This window comes from Pleurodeles waltl, chromosome 7 (assembly GCF_031143425.1).
Source record: "Pleurodeles waltl isolate 20211129_DDA chromosome 7, aPleWal1.hap1.20221129, whole genome shotgun sequence".
Classification (NCBI taxonomy): Eukaryota; Metazoa; Chordata; class Amphibia; order Caudata; family Salamandridae; genus Pleurodeles; species Pleurodeles waltl.
This window is the reverse complement of record NC_090446.1, coordinates 1268643776-1268662726: the sequence shown is the minus strand read 5'-3', so window position 1 is coordinate 1268662726 and position 18951 is coordinate 1268643776.

Below are 18951 nucleotides of genomic sequence, written 5' to 3'. Positions count from 1 at the left end.
GCATTTTAGTTCACAGATACAACGCGCTTTGTACATAGTAATTCAAGGTGTTTCAGTTCACAGATGTAAAGCGCATTTTTGGCACCGTACTTCAAAGCGTTTTAGTTCACAGATATAATGCGCTTGGTGCACAGTAATTCAAGCTGTTTCCGTTCACAGATGTAAAGCGCTCTTTTGGCAAGTAATTCAAAACGTTTCAGTTCATAGATATAACGCGCTTTAGTGCACAGTAATTCAAGGTGTTTGTGTTATTAGATCTAAAGCGCTCTTGGCACGATAATTCAGGCGCTTCAGTTCATAGATATAAAGCGCTTTGGGCATGATGACTCAGGCGCTTCAGATCACAGATGTAAGCACTTCAATTCACAGGAGGAAAACGTTCTTGGCATAACAATCTAAGTGATTCAAGTTACTTGAGTAAAAGTGCTTCCTGGTATTATTAAGTAAAGCGCTTTAAGTTCAATGAGTAAAACCTTTTGGCATTTATGATTGTGAATGTGAAGATATTTCTGGAGATAAGCAAATCATAGTTTTCATTGCTCTTTGAAAAGCTTAAAATGTGAAAAGCATATTTAATTCTTTGAGATTTTCTAAGTCATGATCAAAGATTTATGTTGCAAATACATAGATATTACAAGATTGATATTCTGTGTATAATCATAGTTCAAAGTTCTTGCCATCTCTTGATTCTGAGGTTGTGTTTTTACTTTTGTTCCATGTTTCAAAGAAGGGGCTTTGCCCTCATTTCAGAAGAGATCTCCACTTGATATCTTGGAGATGCATTTAGTCAAGAGTCGATAAATGAGTAAATGCATATTTGTTCTAACCTTTACTTTTCAGATCTCTCTCCCTGCTGTTCCCTTCCCTAATTCCCTTCCCCCCAACTGGCTTCATCATAACTCTGTGCTATAATAGCTTTCTGAGTTGATGACGCCAGGAGGTGGGTCATTGGTTCAGCGACATGCAGATCCTGAGGAAAGGACCCCGTGACAGTTTGATATCTATGAAATAGTAATGATAAACATTCTTTAATGGTAAAGTCGGATTTTTCATTACCATTTTGAAAATGCCATGTTTAGAAAGTTGGCATTTTCCTGCCCTTAACTCTTTGTGCCTGCAGCCTATCTTGGGTCACATAAGTAGGTGTAATTCACAGTTAGACTTTGTAAATTCCTCCTAAACAGCCACACAATAGAGGGTTTATGTGTGCCTCAATGGGCCAATACTGACAGGATGGAGAGGGTGGAGTTGGGCACAGCTCTACTTTCACCTGAATAGTCTGTGTGCTGTTTCCAAACACAAGGCTCAAAACCCTGTATTGTCACGGTAGCCAGCTTGGAGCCAAGGCAGGGGAGTAAGGAAATTCCAAGAACTTCAACGAATCTTTCCAGAAACTTCTCCCATCCTCCTGGAGAAGCATACCAGGATATAAAAGTTGGACATTCAGACCCACTATTCAGTTCACTACTTGACCTGAAGAAGGATTCTCAGAGGACTGCCTACCGTTGTGACCTGCTGTGCAGACTGCCAGATGTGGAGCCTGCCTTGAACCCTCAGCGGCCAGTCCTGTTGTTGAGCCTTACATCTATGCCTGCACCCAGGGCTGCCTGAAGTAACTCCAAGGGCTTTTTCCTGGCCGCCTGTTGACAGTCACTGGGACAAAACAGGCTATCACAATCTTGAACCTGCACCTGGACTCAGCCTGAGTGAAACCTGAACCCTCAAGAGGTCTACATCCACTCCTGGACCCTTGTTTGGGTGCTAAAGATATCCAAATCCAAAACTGATGACTGGTCAAAAAGTGATCTGAGAAACAGGAAAAGACCAGAACAAACCTGCAGCCTATCTTCTCGAGGTGTATCATTGGGAGGATTGACTTCCTGGCTTCTACCTCTACGTTCTTCTACACAGCAGCAAATCCATTTCAGCAGACTTTCACCAAAGGAGTATCCAACCTCGTGGAACTGTCTTCAGCTACAGCCCTCTGCTTTGTCCTGCTGAGATTTTCGACTTCCATTTCGGCAACTAATTTCACCACTCCTCTACCATCTGACAACGACACTCTGATAACTACACTCCCGTCCTTGGACACTCATGCAGCCCTGCCCCACTTAACTTCTAACTTCTCAGACATTTTTCCTCATACATTTTTTAAAGTACGAAAGTAAGTGCTGTCCGGGCCCAATCCACTTCTAGTATCCAAACCATGCTCTGTCACGGTCAGGCTCAACTTTCGACTTTAACTAGGTCTTGTCTGAGGGTGGCGCTTTGATCTTTTAGGCATTATTCTGAATCCTAAACTTTAAAAAAAACATAAGTCAGCTTCTACTGATTTGAGTTTTATTGTTTTGGTGTCAAATAGTTTATAAAATTTACTCTATTCATCTAAATTGGTTTGGGATTTTGTCTTGTGTTGTGTTTTCACATTATTACTGATTGTGTGCTACATAAATTCTTTACACATTGCCTCAAACTCTGACTGCTTTTTGTGCCACCCAGCTACGCATGGTAAAGCACAGGTTAATATAGTGGCTCTTTGTGGTTGACCCTGCAAGAGATTATTTCCCGGTTTACATCATCCTTGTCCTCCTGGCCCTGAGCCCTCTCATCATGGTCCTTCTGGTACTGCACTCAATGGTTTAGGCTCTCTTGGTCCTCATACCTTTTGTTTGGGTCCTTCTGAGTCTTGTCATTTTGGTCCTCGTGGGCATTCAGATCCAGTTGCCTATGCCTTCCTGGCTCTGGCTTTCCTGGTCCTACTGATCTTCTTCACCTTGGGCCTGCTGCCTCCATAGCCTGGTTTTCTCCTCCACTTAGTCCTATGGGCCCTGGTTTTAGGGCCATGGTCCCCTTGGCACCCTTAGTCCTACTTCTAGTCCTTTAGATGCTGATCCTTCGAATCCTCCATGCTATGGTCCTCCTGGTATTCCTGGTACTGTCTCCTTCACCCCCCTTGCATACTCTGGGCCCCTGGCCTTGGTCTTCCTGCTGCTTGTCCTTGGCTTCTACACAAACGTATGATTGTCCTCCTTTATCTAGACCCCATAAGCCTGGCCATCCTGTTGTTCACAGCTTCCTGGCCATCCTGCTCCTAGCCCTGTGGCCTGGACCTCCAAGCTGTGATCATCCTGGACCTGTTCCTCTTTACCGTGTTCCCTGTGACCCTCTCAGCCCTATTTCTGGTCTTACTGGTCATGATCCTTTTAGTTTACCTAGTTCTCTTGCTCTGGACTTCTGTGTGCCCTTGGGCCTCCGGTCTTCCTCTACCCTGTCCTGCTTATCCTAGTATCCAAGACATACTGGCCATTGCACTCTAGGTCCTGATCGTCGTACTTCTTTTCAATCTGGTCCTAATCCTCCTGGCCCTTATCCTCCTGTTTCTTGCCTGCACGGTTCTGTAATAGCTTGCTCTGTTATAGCTCATCCTAGCCTTTCCTAGTCCTGATGTTCCTTTACCTCTGATTCATGATGGCATAGGAACTTCAGGGCCCTGTACTCCCTGGTCTTTCTAGCCATCATTCCCATGTACTCCTGCCCCTAGTCCTTTGGATCCTGGGTCTCTTGCCTCACAGACTCCCAACAACGACCTTTTCATCCTCTTCACCCTAATTCCTGTCCATCAGTCCTCCTGATCCTGTTCCCCTGTTTCATCTACTCCCTGGTATTCCTGCTCCTAATCCTTGTGATCCTGGTTCCCCTGATCCATGTAGTCCTGGTCGTAGTTTTGGAACTTGTTTGTCTGGTCCACATTTATTGGGTCTTCTAATGCTAGTCCCACTGGCCTTGGTTTCCCTAGCCATCCATTCCAGCTATCGTTCAAAGAGACTAGTTTCCCCAAGTTACCCTGTTTCCTGAACAGACCCTCTAATTTCCAATAGCGATGAAATGCCGTTAGCACTTCTGCAGTTAAATCATAGATGATCACAGCACTACGTGGCCTCAACATAGTGCTTTTGTATTTCCCGGAAAGAATACATTATATAGTTGTTTGCCAAACCAATCAACCTGTGTCATATTCACTGTCTCGCGGTTTTCTTGGTTATGGTATGGCACCTGGGGGTCACTGTACATATCAAACTACTTCTTTTGAATTTTTATCCTCTAATGTGCAATAAATATTAATGCGATTACTGAAACCTCAATAGTATGCTGATTTTCTCTGGATTTAACCACATCAGTTTTTGTGCTGTATTTTTGAGAAATGTAAAAAATGAGTTCCATGTGAATGACTGTATACGTTTTGCTTAGATAAACAAGTTTGCATGGACGTTTGGGTTTCTCTTGTTATAATAGAATACTGACAAAGCAGGGGCCATTACAAGAACGGCGGCGCACCACCTGTCCCATTTAGGATGGACAGTGAAATATCATATCATTTAACCGTCACTGCCAAGTACAACCTTGTGTTTGAAGGACAGAAGAAAACAAAAATGACCCAACACCCTAGGAGAAACGCCCTAGAATGTGGTGTTCATTAGTTTTTGTTTTCCACAAATCAACTTTGGCTGTGGGAGTTAAATGCTGAAATGCACAAAAAGCTAAAGTTTTGATGAACAGTTGTGGAAACCAACAAACATTTTGTATCTTTAGGGAAACCACCATGACTTCAGTTCCTTTCATAGTACAGAGTTGAATGGGCTGATGCTCATCTCTAAATGTAGTGGATGGAGGGCTTTCGGCATTGTGAACGTAATGTCATCAAGCATCCTGACAGCCGGTACGCCTTGAAATTTTGTCAGATATGCACATAACTTTGAATCTCCTTCACTGGACTTACCGTGGCATACAAACTAAACATATTAATTCCTGATGAATGTTGTGTGGATTTGTCTAAGGGTGTCAAAGTTATCAGGATATGAATAATTTGTGCCCTGGTTTTAATCATGCCCAATGTATGCCAAATGTCATGTGGATTTGTCAAATGATGTCTATTTTGTTTGCAAATTAACACTTCTAAACCAAGTTTTTTTTTTTTAACTATGAGCAGCTTGACAGATGTGCACAAGTTTAAAAATAATTACAATAAGATACATGATGTCAACTTCCGTGCAAATTCATTAAACAGCGCTAACGCCATAGGGAAATGAAAAGATGTCTTTATAATTTAACCTTTCGAAACTAGGGAAATCAAAATACACCTTTGCAGCTGTCAAGAACTCTTTATAGTTTAACACTTCGAACTCAGTCCAACAGATGTTTCTAACACCAATTCCTCAAAAACCATACAGAAGAGATGTATACCAAACTAAGCAAAGTCACATTTTTGGTGAAAACTATAGATATACATGCCAAGTATGGTGCACGACAGCCATGATGGTGAAAGTGATGGGGCCTAACAACATGCTATTCAGCAAAATATGCACACACGTTCATACATATACCTACATTGATTACTGCAGTGTAAAGGTCAAGTTACGGGTTATTACCACTGTACACCACAATTGACATGAGAAAAACATTGTATGCAGGGAAACAACTCAAAGAGTAGTTATGAGGCACCATCATGCGAGTTTATCTAACTAAATAAATGTTACCTCTTGCATACTGGTTTTGGTTAAATATTGTACTTGAAACACATGCAGACGAAAACGATGCCACAGCATAAACCATCTTTGTAGAAGGGCAGAGTGTTGCATACTGTTTAGTACCATTTGGAGGGAGGATGGGGCATCATCACCCTTTCTAGCTTGGGCGCAGAGTCTCTGCACGGTCATAATGCATTGCAGGATTTATCACCGTCCCAAGACCTAGAAGGCAGCTTCACATGTCTTTGTTTCTTCATTATGGTATGTGTGAAATTAAGTTGCACGAAAGTTGTTCATGAAGTGGCAGTGCTCCAAGCCAAATCCCTGTCTCTAAGGCTCGCACCATACAAAGCCATATTCCTCCACTATTTCCGGAGACGAAAGGTCACTGCCAACAATTATTACATGCTATCAGGCCATAACTTGAATGTGGAAAAACTGGCTTACTAGTTGAGGGAGGGAGTGAAACCTTACTTTAGCAGCAACCTCAGTCTCTGTCAGGCTGAAACACAAGCAAACCCCAAATTAACCTGTGTTTAACCCTCTGGTAGCTTGGCACAAAAGCAGTCAGTTTTAACTTAGAGGCAATGTGTAAAAGATTTATGCAGCACTTTAAACAATAATAAAGTGAAAGCACTAACACAGGAAAAAAACACTGTCCCAATTTAGAAAAATAAAGTAAAATTAAAAAAAATATTTGACACAAAAGCAACAAAAATCCACTCTGTTGAACCAGAGGTATGCAATTTTAAATATTTAAGTGGAAATAGTGTCAAAAAGAACAAAATGCCACTTGCGGCGATCTAGTCATGCAGGAACAGGCGAAAATCACAAGTACAGACCAACTGTGATGGAGCATTGGCCAGATACAAGGAACAGGTTAGTCTCGCTGAAAGAGTTACCTTCAAGGTCCAGGGAAAACTGCAAAGAGGAGGCTGGGCGTTGCGGACAGTCATTTCTGAAGCAGGGAGATCCTGCTGAGCTTTGCGGCAGTCATTGCAGGCATTTGTGTTGGTAGTCCTCACAAGCCATCAATGCTGTTGTGCGAAGTACAGATCTTGGGCTGCCGGGAGTTGTTGCCAGTCGCTGTGGCATGAAAAGTCTGGTCTTCCAGGACTTCGCATGGGCAGATGGCGCAAGTGGCAAATTCTTGGCACAAATGGTCCTGTCATGTTCATGAAGAGCCCAAAAATTTCAGGGGAGCTCAACTGAGGTCACACCAGGCACCCAGGACCTGAGGGGGACTACTTGGGGGTCAGGAACTAATTCCAGCAGAAGCCAGGAAGGCTCAGGCAGGTCTAGTTGCAGGTCACATTGCAGATCCAGGCAGCAGGTCAGCCGGGCAGTTGGATGGAGCCTATGGAGCTTGTTATGTCCCTGTAGTAGGTCAGCTGGCTGACCCTTAGAGTCACTTCAGTATAGGATGACGGGCACAGGTCCACACTTCCTTCACAGCAAGCAGGACAACAGTCAGCAGAGCAGCAGAGTAGCACAGCAACAGAGTGGCAGTCCTTCTGCCAGCAAAGCAGCACAGCAGCCCTTCTTCTGTAGTTTCCACCGGCCCAGGAGTATTGTCTATAGTTGGGTCTGAGTGTCCACTATTTAAACCAGTGCCAGTTTTGACGTAGGAGAAGTTTCCAGATAATTCCCTTTGACGTGCTTGAAGCTCTTGCCTCTCCTGCCCCCAAGCTGGCTGCATGAACAATGCAGTGGTGACAAGTCCTTTATGCGAAGGCAGGGCACTGCCTATTCAGTTACAAGTAGGGCTGTGCCCTGCTCCGCCCCTCCATCCTGCTAGTTAATGGCCCATCCAGGCACACCTAATCCCCCTATTGTGTGGCTGTCTTGGAGGAATGAAAGCAGTCCAACTACACCCAGTCATGTAATCCAGGAACATGAAGCAGACATCAAATGGTTAGGACAAGAAAATGCCCAAATCTAAAAGTGGCATTTTCAAAAGTGTAATGGAAAATCGGGCTCTACCATTCTTTATTACAATTTCTCAGACAGCAAACATGACATTCCTAAACTGCCACGTATTAAATGTAATAAAGGGAACCAATGTTATCCTATGGGAGAAGTAGGCTTCACAGTGGTGAAAAATTAATTTAGGAGTTTTTCAACACCAGGACACATAAAACTTTAAAGTACAACTTATTAAATAAACTGCACCCGCCCTCTGGGCTGTGTAGGGCCTGCCCCAGGGTGACTCATATATATTAATAAGTGAGGTTTGGGCGGAGCAAGAGGTTTTTTTTGCTGGTCGAAATGGTAGTTTGAAACTGCCCACACAAGCTGCAATGGCAGACCAGAAACATGTTTAAAGGGCTACATAAGTGGGTGACATATTGCTGCTAGCCCAAAAGTAGCATCCAATTTACAGGCCCTGGATACTGTAACACCATTTTACTAGGGACTTACAAGTAAATTAAATGTGCCAATTGAGTGTATGGTAATTCTACAATGTTTACAAGAGAGAGCACAAACACTTTATCAAAGATAAGCAGTAGTAAAGTATGTAGAGTCCTAAACACCAACAAAAATGAGTTCAGAAAACAGGAGGGTGAAGGCAAATTGCAAAAAAGGCCAAGTCCAACTCTGTACAAAAATGTATTAATTTAAAACAATTTAAAACAATGAAGAGCCATCACTTTGTACCAATTATAATAAATCATATCACAGTATGTAACAACAAGTTGGTTTCTTCTGATCTGCATTCCTTTTAATTCATGAGTAAACAGTATAAGTGCCAAATTGTCATTGGTCAAAAAGGAAAAACTGAAAATGTTTGTCTAATGTAAGTGATCAAGGAAAAAGATGAACATGATACTGCAGAAAAAAAAAAGAAATGGAGTTGATGGAGCCATAAAGCTGGCACATGTTTCGTGACATTGTGCTGCTTCCTCAGGGCTCTCAGATTCTCTTCAAGTAGATAAAGATGTACTTTAATTGTATCACAGAGTCCACTGTTGTCTTACCATCTCACACACATTCTCAAAACAGAACACACCTTCTAAGTTGACAGAACTGAGATGCATTATTTATATAATTGATATGAGCGAGATAGATATTTTTTATATGCATTATGTTTTTATTAGATTTTTATAATGAATACATATTTGTGCAAGTTATTGTCTGATAGCATGTAGTAAGTGTTGCCAGCGACCTTTGCTTCCCTTAAATAGCACAGTACATAGTGTAAGTCATAACAGGTTACTTGGCCTAGAGTGTTTCATCATTAGCGCAGGACCTGGAGATCAGAGAACCACATTTTTGCATATAGAGCCAATGACCCCCTACTCATTAGAGTACTATAATGGAATTTATTTCTAAGTTTCAAGATCTGGTCCACAAACTTCAAAAAACACGGTGAACATAAGGCACAACCTGTACTGGAAGTAATCTGGAATCTTCTTTATTATTTCATTCTAGTCAATTCATGTTTCATCATTAATCGACTTCATCAGGGCTAGAAAATTAGACAAAACAAATCAAGGTATAATTCCAATATATAAATTCCAAAATGATTTCATGTACAGAACATAAAATAGAAGACCTCTCCAATCTCATCCTTTTTCAGTGTAACCTTCACCAGAGATTGGAAAAATTAGGGAGAAAGTGTTTGTTAAAAACTAAATATAATAAAAGCACTAACACAATCTTATAATAGGTTAAAGTGGAGTAAAACATCACCTCATGTGTCACAATAACTATTATGGCCCTCATTACAACCCTGGCGGTCGGTGTTAAAGCGGCGGTTAGACCGCCAACATGCCGGCGGTAAAAAAAATGGAATCACGACCATGGCGGAAACCGCCAACATAGACAGCCACTTTAACACTCCGACCGCCACGGCGCTAGAAACAAACACTGCGGCGGTCACAGCCAACAGACAGGCGGAAGACAATGTACCGCCCACACTATTATGAGAGGCCAATCCGCCACCTTTTCCAGGGCGGAACCAACGTGAACAAAACCACGGCGGACATTCACCTCTACACATTCCACGAGGAACCAGGACGCCATGGAGCCAGAACTCCAAATACTCCCTGCGATGGTATTCCTGCTCCTCTACCAGGAGCACAAAAGACGGCGGCGATGACCACGGTGAGTAGTGCACCTACAACACAGGGGAGGGGGGAGGGAAAAGAGAGTGACACACACACGCAACACACAACATCCCCAACCCCACCCTCACCCACAACAACATACACACAAATGCATGCTGCAACATTACATTTACACCCCCCCACCACTCCTTCAAGAACACAAGGACAAAAGGAAATGAGTTGAACATTTGTAATAAATAAAAATCCATTAGTCAAAACTTGAAATACAGTATAAACAATTATGTACACCAACTACACAAGTCCGGAGAGTGCACCATTCATAGTCTGTGGACCACTGGGCCCAAAATGCATGGGCGAGGCCCACACTCGACACCAGACTCCAAACAGAGAGAACACTGCAAGGGCATCAGATCGAAATGAAACAGGCACCTCAGGGGGAAGGGAAGGAGGGGCATCTCAGCCAGATGAGTGCACGACGCCAGCTCCACGAGGGGGCCCCATGCCCACTGCTGTATCCTGGGGAGTGCAAAGCCACAGTCTCTCAAGTCTCTCAAGTGGGTGGGTTGCCCACTGCTGTATCCTGGGGAGTGCAAATCCATAGTCTCACAAGTCTCTCAAGTGGGTGGGTTGCCCACTGCTCTATCCTGGAGAGTGCAAAGCCACAGTCTCTCAAGTCTCTCAAGTGGGTGGGTTCCCCACTGCTCTATCCTGGGGAGTGCAAAGCCACAGTCTCTCAAGTGGACAACAGTCTCCACTGGTTCTGGAGGGGGCTTTGTGCCCAGAGTGCTTCATCCTGCCAAGGAGTGAGGTAGTGGATGCCTTTCTCCACTGGTTCTGGAGGGGGCATTGTGCCCAGAGTGCTTCATCTTGCCAAGGACTGAGGTAGTGGATGTGATACTCCACTGGTTCTGGAGCGGGCTTTGTGCCCAGAGTGCTTCATCCTGCCAAGGACTGAGGTAGTGAATGCCTTTCTCCACTGGTTCTGGAAGGGGGCTTTGTGCCCAGAGTGCTTCATCCTGCCAAGGACTGAGGTAGTGGATGTGATACTCCACTGGTTATGGAGGGGGCTTTGTGGCCAGAGTGCTTCATCCTGCCAAGGACTGAGGTAGTGGATGTGATACTCCACTGGTTCTGGAGGGGGCTTTGTGCCCAGAGTGCTTCATCCTGCCAAGGACTGAGGTAGTGGATGCCTTTCCCCACTGGTTCTGGAGGGGGCTTTGTGCCCAGAGTGCTTCATCCTGCCAAGGACTGAGGTAGTGGATGTGATACTCCACTGGTTATGGAGGGGGCTTTGTGCCCAGAGTGCTTCATCCTGCCAAGGACTGAGGTAGTGGATGTGATACTCCACTGACGGTGGTGCAACATGCAAGTGACCAGGCTCCTGGAACTGACCACCAGCCTTGTACGACTGACCACTGGGGATGGCAGCCATGTCTGCGGTGGTGCCACTGGCTCAGGATGTCACGGGTACGCTGGCGGTGCTGGCGGCAGTGTCAGTGGCATCGGTGCTTGCGGCGGACTCTGTGGCCACGGTTCTGGTGACCGGCTCTGTGGCCACGGTGCTGGCGGCGGGCTCTGTGGCATCGGTGCCGGCGGCGGGATCTGTGGCATCGGTGCTGGTGGCGTTCTTTGTGGCGGCGGTGCTGGTGGCGGGCTCAGTGACTGCGGTGCTGGTGGTGGTGCAGGTGGCGGTGCTGGTGGTGGTGCTGGTGGCAGTCTTGTCCGCCGTGCAGGTTGGCATCGACGTGGACCTGCCCTTGATTTTCTGGCCCTTCCCCACCTTGGATGGTGGCGCAGCTGTCTATCCACTTTTGTTTTGCCTGAGCCCTTGGTGGCAGGTGTTTTCGCCTTCTCCCTCTGTGACGTGGGCAACATTTTTACTTTTGGAGGTGGTGGAATGTCCTTGCCCACGCTCTGTGAAACACTGGAAGCCCTGTTGCTTGGCGCACTACAAAAGCCTGCAGTTGCTGGCACCACTGTGCCCGGTGATGTGGTGGCGGAAGTGCTGGGTTGGGACCTGGAAAGGCAGGTTCTAGGGGACGGACAGGAGGAGAGGTGTAGGGAAGAGGTCAATATTAGACAGGAAAAGCTTTTTAGACACACTGGGACAGGTAGATGGAGGGGGTTTGGGAGTGGAGGAAGAGGTAGTGGTTGTAGGAGGTCTACGTTTGCTGACTTTGGGTGAAGGTGCATGGGCTGGAGGCTGTTGTGAGGTGGATGGCTGCTGGGTGGGTGTGTGGCTGTGTTTGTGTAGTTTGGGAGGAGGGCTCACAGACACACTGGTAGAGGACACAGGGGATGTGTGAATGGTAGTGTGGGTGGTGAGTTCACGTGAGCGGTGTGTGGTGATGGGTGTGCTGGTGATGGAGGCAGTGACGGAAGATGTAGTGCATGCAGGTGTGAGTGGAGACAACACAGGGAGGGAGGAGGGAGACGTGGAGGAGGGGGACACAGTGGAGGCAGAGGATGTTGGTATGTGTGCATGAGTATGGTGCTTGTCTGAGTGCCTGTGGGATGTGTGGTGCTTATGTTTGCCAGAGCCACCATTGTGTGTTGAGGTGTGTGCATGCTGGTCTGATGGTGTGCTTGGGATAGGCTAAGGTACAGGGGATTGGGTCTGGTTGGAGGAAGTTGGAGAGGGGAGGCTGGACACAGGGACAATGGCTGCCATCAATGCTGAGGCCAGAGCCTGAAATGCTCTCTGTTGGGCTGCCTGGCCAGAATGAATGCCCTCCAGGTATGCATTTGTTTGTTGCAACTGCCTCTCTACACCCTGGATGGCATTCAGAATGGTAGACTGCCCAACAGTGGGGGATCTCAGGAGGTCAATAGCCTCCTCACTGAGAGCAGCAGGGCTGACTGGGGCAGGGCCTGAGGTGCCTGTGGCGAAGGACAGGCCCACTCTCCTGGGTGAGCGACCACAGGACACATGCTGAGGGACTGCTGGGAGGGCGGTGCTGGTAGGGGGGGTGGCGGCTGTACCTGTTGATGCGGGGGGCACCGAGGGGCCTTCCACTGCAAGGGAGCTCCCATCACAGGAAGAGTCGTTGTCGCTGATGTCACCTCCTGTCCCCGCCGTGGAGCTCCCCTCGCCCTCCGTCCCACTGGTGGCTTCAGACTCCGTTGTCTCGCTCTCCAGGGCCATGTGGAATGCAGCTCCCTCCTGCTCTGGTGCCACTGCTCCTCTGCCTGATGATGCTAATGCACACAAGAACAGGGAGACCACAAAAAGGGGGTGGGGGGAGACAGAAGAAAGACATGTTCATTGCATGCAATACCACTACCGTTGGCAGACACTACAGACACAGCAGCCCTCTGCACTACGCCATGCACTTAGAGTTTGTTAATTAATCACAGGGACATGGGGTACAAGGCCTATGCCAGATTGCTGCACACATGAAAGTCACAGGAGCCTGACTAGGTGTAGTTGGCTCTTACCACTGGTGGGGTTGCGGTGCCACATAGCCTGCCTCACGAAGGGACCTTGCCTACAAAACTCGCCCTGGCCTAGGGGAATCCACAGCCCACCTCCCCCACCCAGACACCTCGTAATGCGCACAGAGTCAGATGGATGTGACGGTACTCACCCCCTTGTGGCTGCTGTGATGCCCTCAAGCGCCCATCCAACTCCGGATAGGCCACCGCCAGGATCTGGAACATCAGGGGGCTCATGGTGCGACAGGCACCCCTCCCACGTTGGGAGGCCATCCCCAGCTGGGCCTCCGCCGTCTTCTTGCTCCAGCGGCGAATGTCCTCCCATCTTTTACGGCAGTGGGTGCTCCGTCTGTGGTGGACCCCCAGGGTCCGGACGTCCTTGGCAATGGCACGCCAAATATCCTTCTTCTGGTGGGCGCTGACCTAGAGGAATAGTACAGGGGAAAAGGAAGATCTTTAACATCCGGACCGTCACAGTCATTGACCCACGATCCCACCCTTGCCCTGACGCACATACACTCACCGTCCGCACATGCAAGCCTCATTCTCCCCCGTATCTTCCATCCACACCACTCCAAACAGCCATTGCCCATACAGCATGCTCACAGTGTACTCACCCGTTTCTCTGGAGGACTGTAGAGTAGCGTGTACTGGAGGAGGACCCCATCCATTAACTTCTCCAACTCCTCTGAAGTGAAGGCAGGGGCCCTTTCCCCAGACACATGAGCCATTGTCGCTTCCAGACTGAGGTCACAGCAGCACTTTCAGTGTAGGTCCTCTCCTGTTGAAGGTCAGGTATCAAGTGAGTGAAAAGACAGAAAATGTCGGTCACGTCCACGGCGGTGCGTACCGTCACTGCTGGTGTACATCGTCATTGGCTGCTGGGACCCATAGGGTCCAATGTTAACCAATGCAGGATTGCGCCGCGGTCTTCGACCGCCTAGTGCGACGGTGTACAGCGCCAGCGCAGTTACCTCATATCCCCTTGACCCACCTTACAGGTGAGGCAGCCGCCATTTCAGGGGGCCACATGGCATTAATTTCAAATGAGTCACACCTATCTAGGCCTTGCATACACACAGTGACAGGCACATTGCAGATTGACAAATGTGTGCAATAATAATTTTTTTAATACCTCAGTGTTGGCTGACTCTCTGCTCACTGTTCTCGTCCATAGGGCACGTCTGCTGGGGCAGGTGATGAGATGGCGGCATCCTCCGGTGTTCAGACCACTGGTGGACCTGTCGACAATGGAAGAGAGACACGTAATAGTCACATACAGACTTGATCGTGCAACAATCCATGAACTATGTGCCCAGTTGGAGCCAGACCTGAAGTCAGCCATCCGCCATCCCACAGGAATCCCCCCTCTAGTGCAGGTCCTGTCAGTACTCCATTTCCTGGCAAGTGGGTCTTTTCAAACTACAGTGGCCATTGCATCAAGGATGTCCCAGCCAATGTTCTCTAACGTGTTGTCCAGAGTGTTGTCTGCCCTGCTGAAACACATGCGCAGCTACATCGTTTTCCCTCAGGTGGAGGATTTGCCCACAGTGATAGGTGACTTCTATGCCCTGGGACATATCCCCAACATCATAGGTGCCATTGATGGGACACATGTGGCCTTGGTACCCCTCCCACAGGAGTGCACTGGTGTACAGAAACCGGAAGAGCTACCATTCAATGAATGTGCAGATGGTGCGTTTGGCCGACCAGTACATCTCCCATGTGAATGCCAAGTTTCCAGGCTCAGTGCATGATGCTTATATTTTGAGGAATAGCAGCAGCCCTTATGTGATGGGGAAACTCCAGAGGCACCGTGTGTGGCTAATAGGTGAGGACAAGGACCCTATACCGTGTGAATAGTTGTCTTGGATTGTCCCTAAGGGTTAGTGTGTCTAACAGTTGTCCCTCGACATTTGCAGGTGACTCTGGGTACCCCTACCTGTCATGGCTACTGACCCCAGTGAGAAATCCCAGTACAAGGGTAGAGGAACGCTACAATGAGGCTCATGGGCGACCTAGGAGTGTGATCAAAAGGACCTTCGGCCTCCTGAAGGCCAGGTTCCGGTGCCTCCATATGACAGGTGGTTCTCTCTACTACTCACCAAAGAAGGTGTGCCAGATCATCGTGGCCTGCAGTATGCTGCTCTACCTGGCTTTGCGATGACAGGTGGCTTTTCTGCAGGAGGATGGTCCAGAAGGAGGTCTTGTGGCAGCTGTGGAGCCTGTGGACAGTGAAGAAGAGGAGGCAGACGAAGAGGATATCGACAACAGAAACAATGTTATCCAGCAATACTTCCAGTGAGACTCAGGTAAGAAGATGTCACTGGCTCACACATCTCATACAATTGTTAGACCTATCATATGTCTGTCACTTTCACCCGGTGTATGGACCCTGACTTGTCACTCTGCCTTTCCATTTCACAGATGTGCGTTCCACTGTGTGACCTCTGCTATATTAACTCATGGACTAGAGCTGTGTGGCATAGGTATGTTAACAATACAATCGACATTGCTATTTTCCTTAGTTATTGCAAATACACATTTGTGAAAGCAAAGACTGACTCCAGATTGTTTTGTGATTCAAGGGTGTTTATTTCAGTGCAAATTAGTGAAGGGGGTAGTAAAATGGGCAGTGGTGATGGTGGAGGATTGTCCACGGCAGAGTCCAGTCTATTTGTTTCATAGGTGCATTGTCCAAAGGGGCATAGGAAGTGGAGCTAGGGCAGTTGATGGATGGACAGGGTGACGAAGTGGGACAGAAGGATGACATTCAGGGTGGTCTCATTTCCTGGCGGGGTCTTGGCATTGTTCTCTGTCTTTGTCCAGGGACCGTTTGCCGGGTGGTTCTCCATCTGCAGGCGGTGGGGTGCTGGTGTCGTGGTCCTGTGGTGGTGCCTCCTGTCTACTAGCACCGGCGGAGGTGGTGGGCTGTTCATCATCCAGGCTAGTGTCAGAGGTCCCTTGTTGTGCCACAGTGTCCCTCCTGGTGTTCACAAGGTCCTTCAGCACCCCTACAATGGTGACCAGGGTGGTGTTGATGGACTTAAGTTCCTCCCTGATCCCCAGATGCTGTTCCTCCTGCAGCCGCTGGGTCTCCTGAAAGTTGGCCAGGACCGTGCCATTGTCTCCTGGGAATGATGGTACGCTCCCATGATGTTGGAGAGGGCCTCGTAGAGAGTGGGTTCCCTGGGCCTGTCCTCCCCCTGTCGCACAGCTGTCCTCACAGTTCCACTGTTTTCCTGTGCCTCTGTCCCCTGAACCATGTGCCCACTGCCACTGCCCCCAGGTCCCTGATTTTCTTGGGTTGGTGGGTTTGCCTGGGTTCCCTGTAGTGGTGGACACACTGCTGCTTGACGTGTCCTGGGGACAGAGGGATGTGCCCGCTGGGTGGGTGCTGTGCTGGTGTTTCCTGAGGGGGAGGCTCTGCGTGGTGGCATGTGCCTGTGTGAGGGGAATCGACTGCCTTGAGGTCCCAGATTGGCCGGACTGGTCATCTTGATCTTGTTGGACAGTGCTGCTGTCATCACTGTGGGCCTCTTCTGTGGGGGGGGAGTGGAAATGTCTGGATCCTCCTGTCTGGTGACGTTGGGTAGGGGTCCTGCAGGGGTGTGAAGGCATGATTATTCCATCTGTGTGTGCCACTGTGTGTAATGGGTGGGTGACCCTGTACTCCAGTGCTTGCATTTTTGTCTAGGACCTTGTGTGATAGTTGGTTTGGGGATCTGTGTGGGTATCTGTAGTGAACATGCTTTGGTGATGGGTGTCCATGCTTTGTTGTTGCATGCAGGGCTTGGTATTGGGATGTGTGGGTTGTGATAGTGGGGCATATGTGAGGTGTTGGAGTGATGGGGTGAGGGTGAGGGTGAGGGTGGGGTACGTGATAGAATGCAGGAAGGGTGGGGGATGTAATAGTTAAGATTTGACTTACCAGTGTCCATTCCTCCTGCTACTCCTGTGAGGCCCTCAGGATGCAGTATAGCCAAGTCCTGCTCCTCCCATGTTGTTAGTTGTGGGGGAGGTGGTGGGGGTCCGCTGCCAGTCCTCTGAACTGCAATCTGGTGTCTTGAGATCACGGAACGCACCTTCCCCCGTAGGTCGTTCCACCTCTTCCTGATGTCATCCCGTGTTCTTGGATGCTGTCCCCCTGCACTGACCCAGTCTACGATTCTGCGCCATAGCTCCATCTTCCTAGCCATGAAGGTGTGTGCAACTGTGATCCGAATAGCTGTGGCTCTACCCGGATGATTTCGTCCACCATGACCCTGAGCTCCTCCTCAGAGAACCTGGGGTGTCTTTGCGGTGCCATGGTGTGGTGTGGGTGATGTGTGGGGTGGTGTGTGTTGTGAGGGGATGTGTTTGTGTGTGCTGTCAGAGGGGCGTGGATGTTGTGTGAGTGATGGTGTTGTGTGCCTGTGGATGCTAGTATTGTTGATGGTGATGTCTCTCTCTGTGCTTCTTTCTCAATTTTTGTCATAGAGGTTTGTGGGTGATGTGGGTGTGTGTTTTATATTGTATTGAGTGTGTGGGAGTGGTGTGTGCATGTGTATCAGGTGTGAGTATTTCGAATTGTCCAATGTGGTTGTGTTTTGTAAGTGTGTGTGTATTTTGAGCGCAGCGGTGTGTACCGCCAATGGAATACCGCGGTTGAAAGACCGCCGTGTGGATTTGTGGGTCCTGATAGTGTGGGCGTATTCCTGTTGGCGTGACATGTTGATTTTGGTATCGCCAGTTTATCGCTGACCTTTGGTGTGGCGGACGGAGGATCGTAATAGCTGTAGTGGAATTCCGCTGCCGCGGCGGTGTGTTGGCGGTCGTCTGCAAGGCGGTAAGCGGGATTTACCGCCAAAGTTGTAATGAGGGCCTATGTGTTCTAATCCTGTAATAAACCATTATATGTACATCATGCATGAGATTAAAAATCATGCAACTTCATATGAAATACTAGAAACCATCCAGTTTTCCATACATATAGTCATAGTTCATAACATTACTTTCTTTGTGTGTATTCAATTCAATCACAAAATTGAGAATTTAATATGCATTTCCTGTTCCTACAAACTCCAAAGCCAAATTTAAACATCCCATTACTAACATCCATTATCTATTATTTATTCCAAAATTTCACTGAACGTGTCACAGGCTTACACTCAAATAATGCTCCAAATGAACCAAAGTGAAAGTAATTGGGTAACCATCGCACTACACTTATAATATCTGGAACAAAGTTAATAATTTTCACACAAAATTCCCTCATTATTACCTGGTAGTGTAATTGTCTGCCTGCCCAGAAAACACATAAATCTGGTGTTGTCCATGGGCGCCATTTTGTTTCACGATTTTAATCCAATATTAAAGAACGGACTCACTCAGAGAATCCTGATCAATCCATTGACTCCTATACGCCATCTTGCAATAATTCCAGGTAATGTTCAAATACTTCCCAGTATATTGATTTATAAAATTACTGATATCTTGTATTAAGTAAATAATTTCGGTTTAAATAAATGAACCACCTGTCCAATCCCCTTCAACTCACATATAAATATTTCCCAAATAAAAACCTTCTCAGTTCTGCTTCAAGCAGAAATATCCACCCTCACCATAAAGGTTCATGTAACTGGTGTTTTCCATGGTCATGTCATCTCGGATAGTAGTTACAAGCCAATTTTACCAACCGAACAAACACAAACAATCCTGTTTACTTATTGATGTCCATAATTAAATAATTACACCATTAACATTAGTACTCAGAGCCACTAGTCAGCTGATTACCAACGTATCGATTAAAAAAGTACGTGAAACTCCAGTATTAATCCCTGTCAATCTTAATAATAAATATATGCACCTCAATTATTTATCAATAAACAGGCATCCACCTTTATTAGGGTTGTGTGTTGCAGCATTACAGTATAAAATAT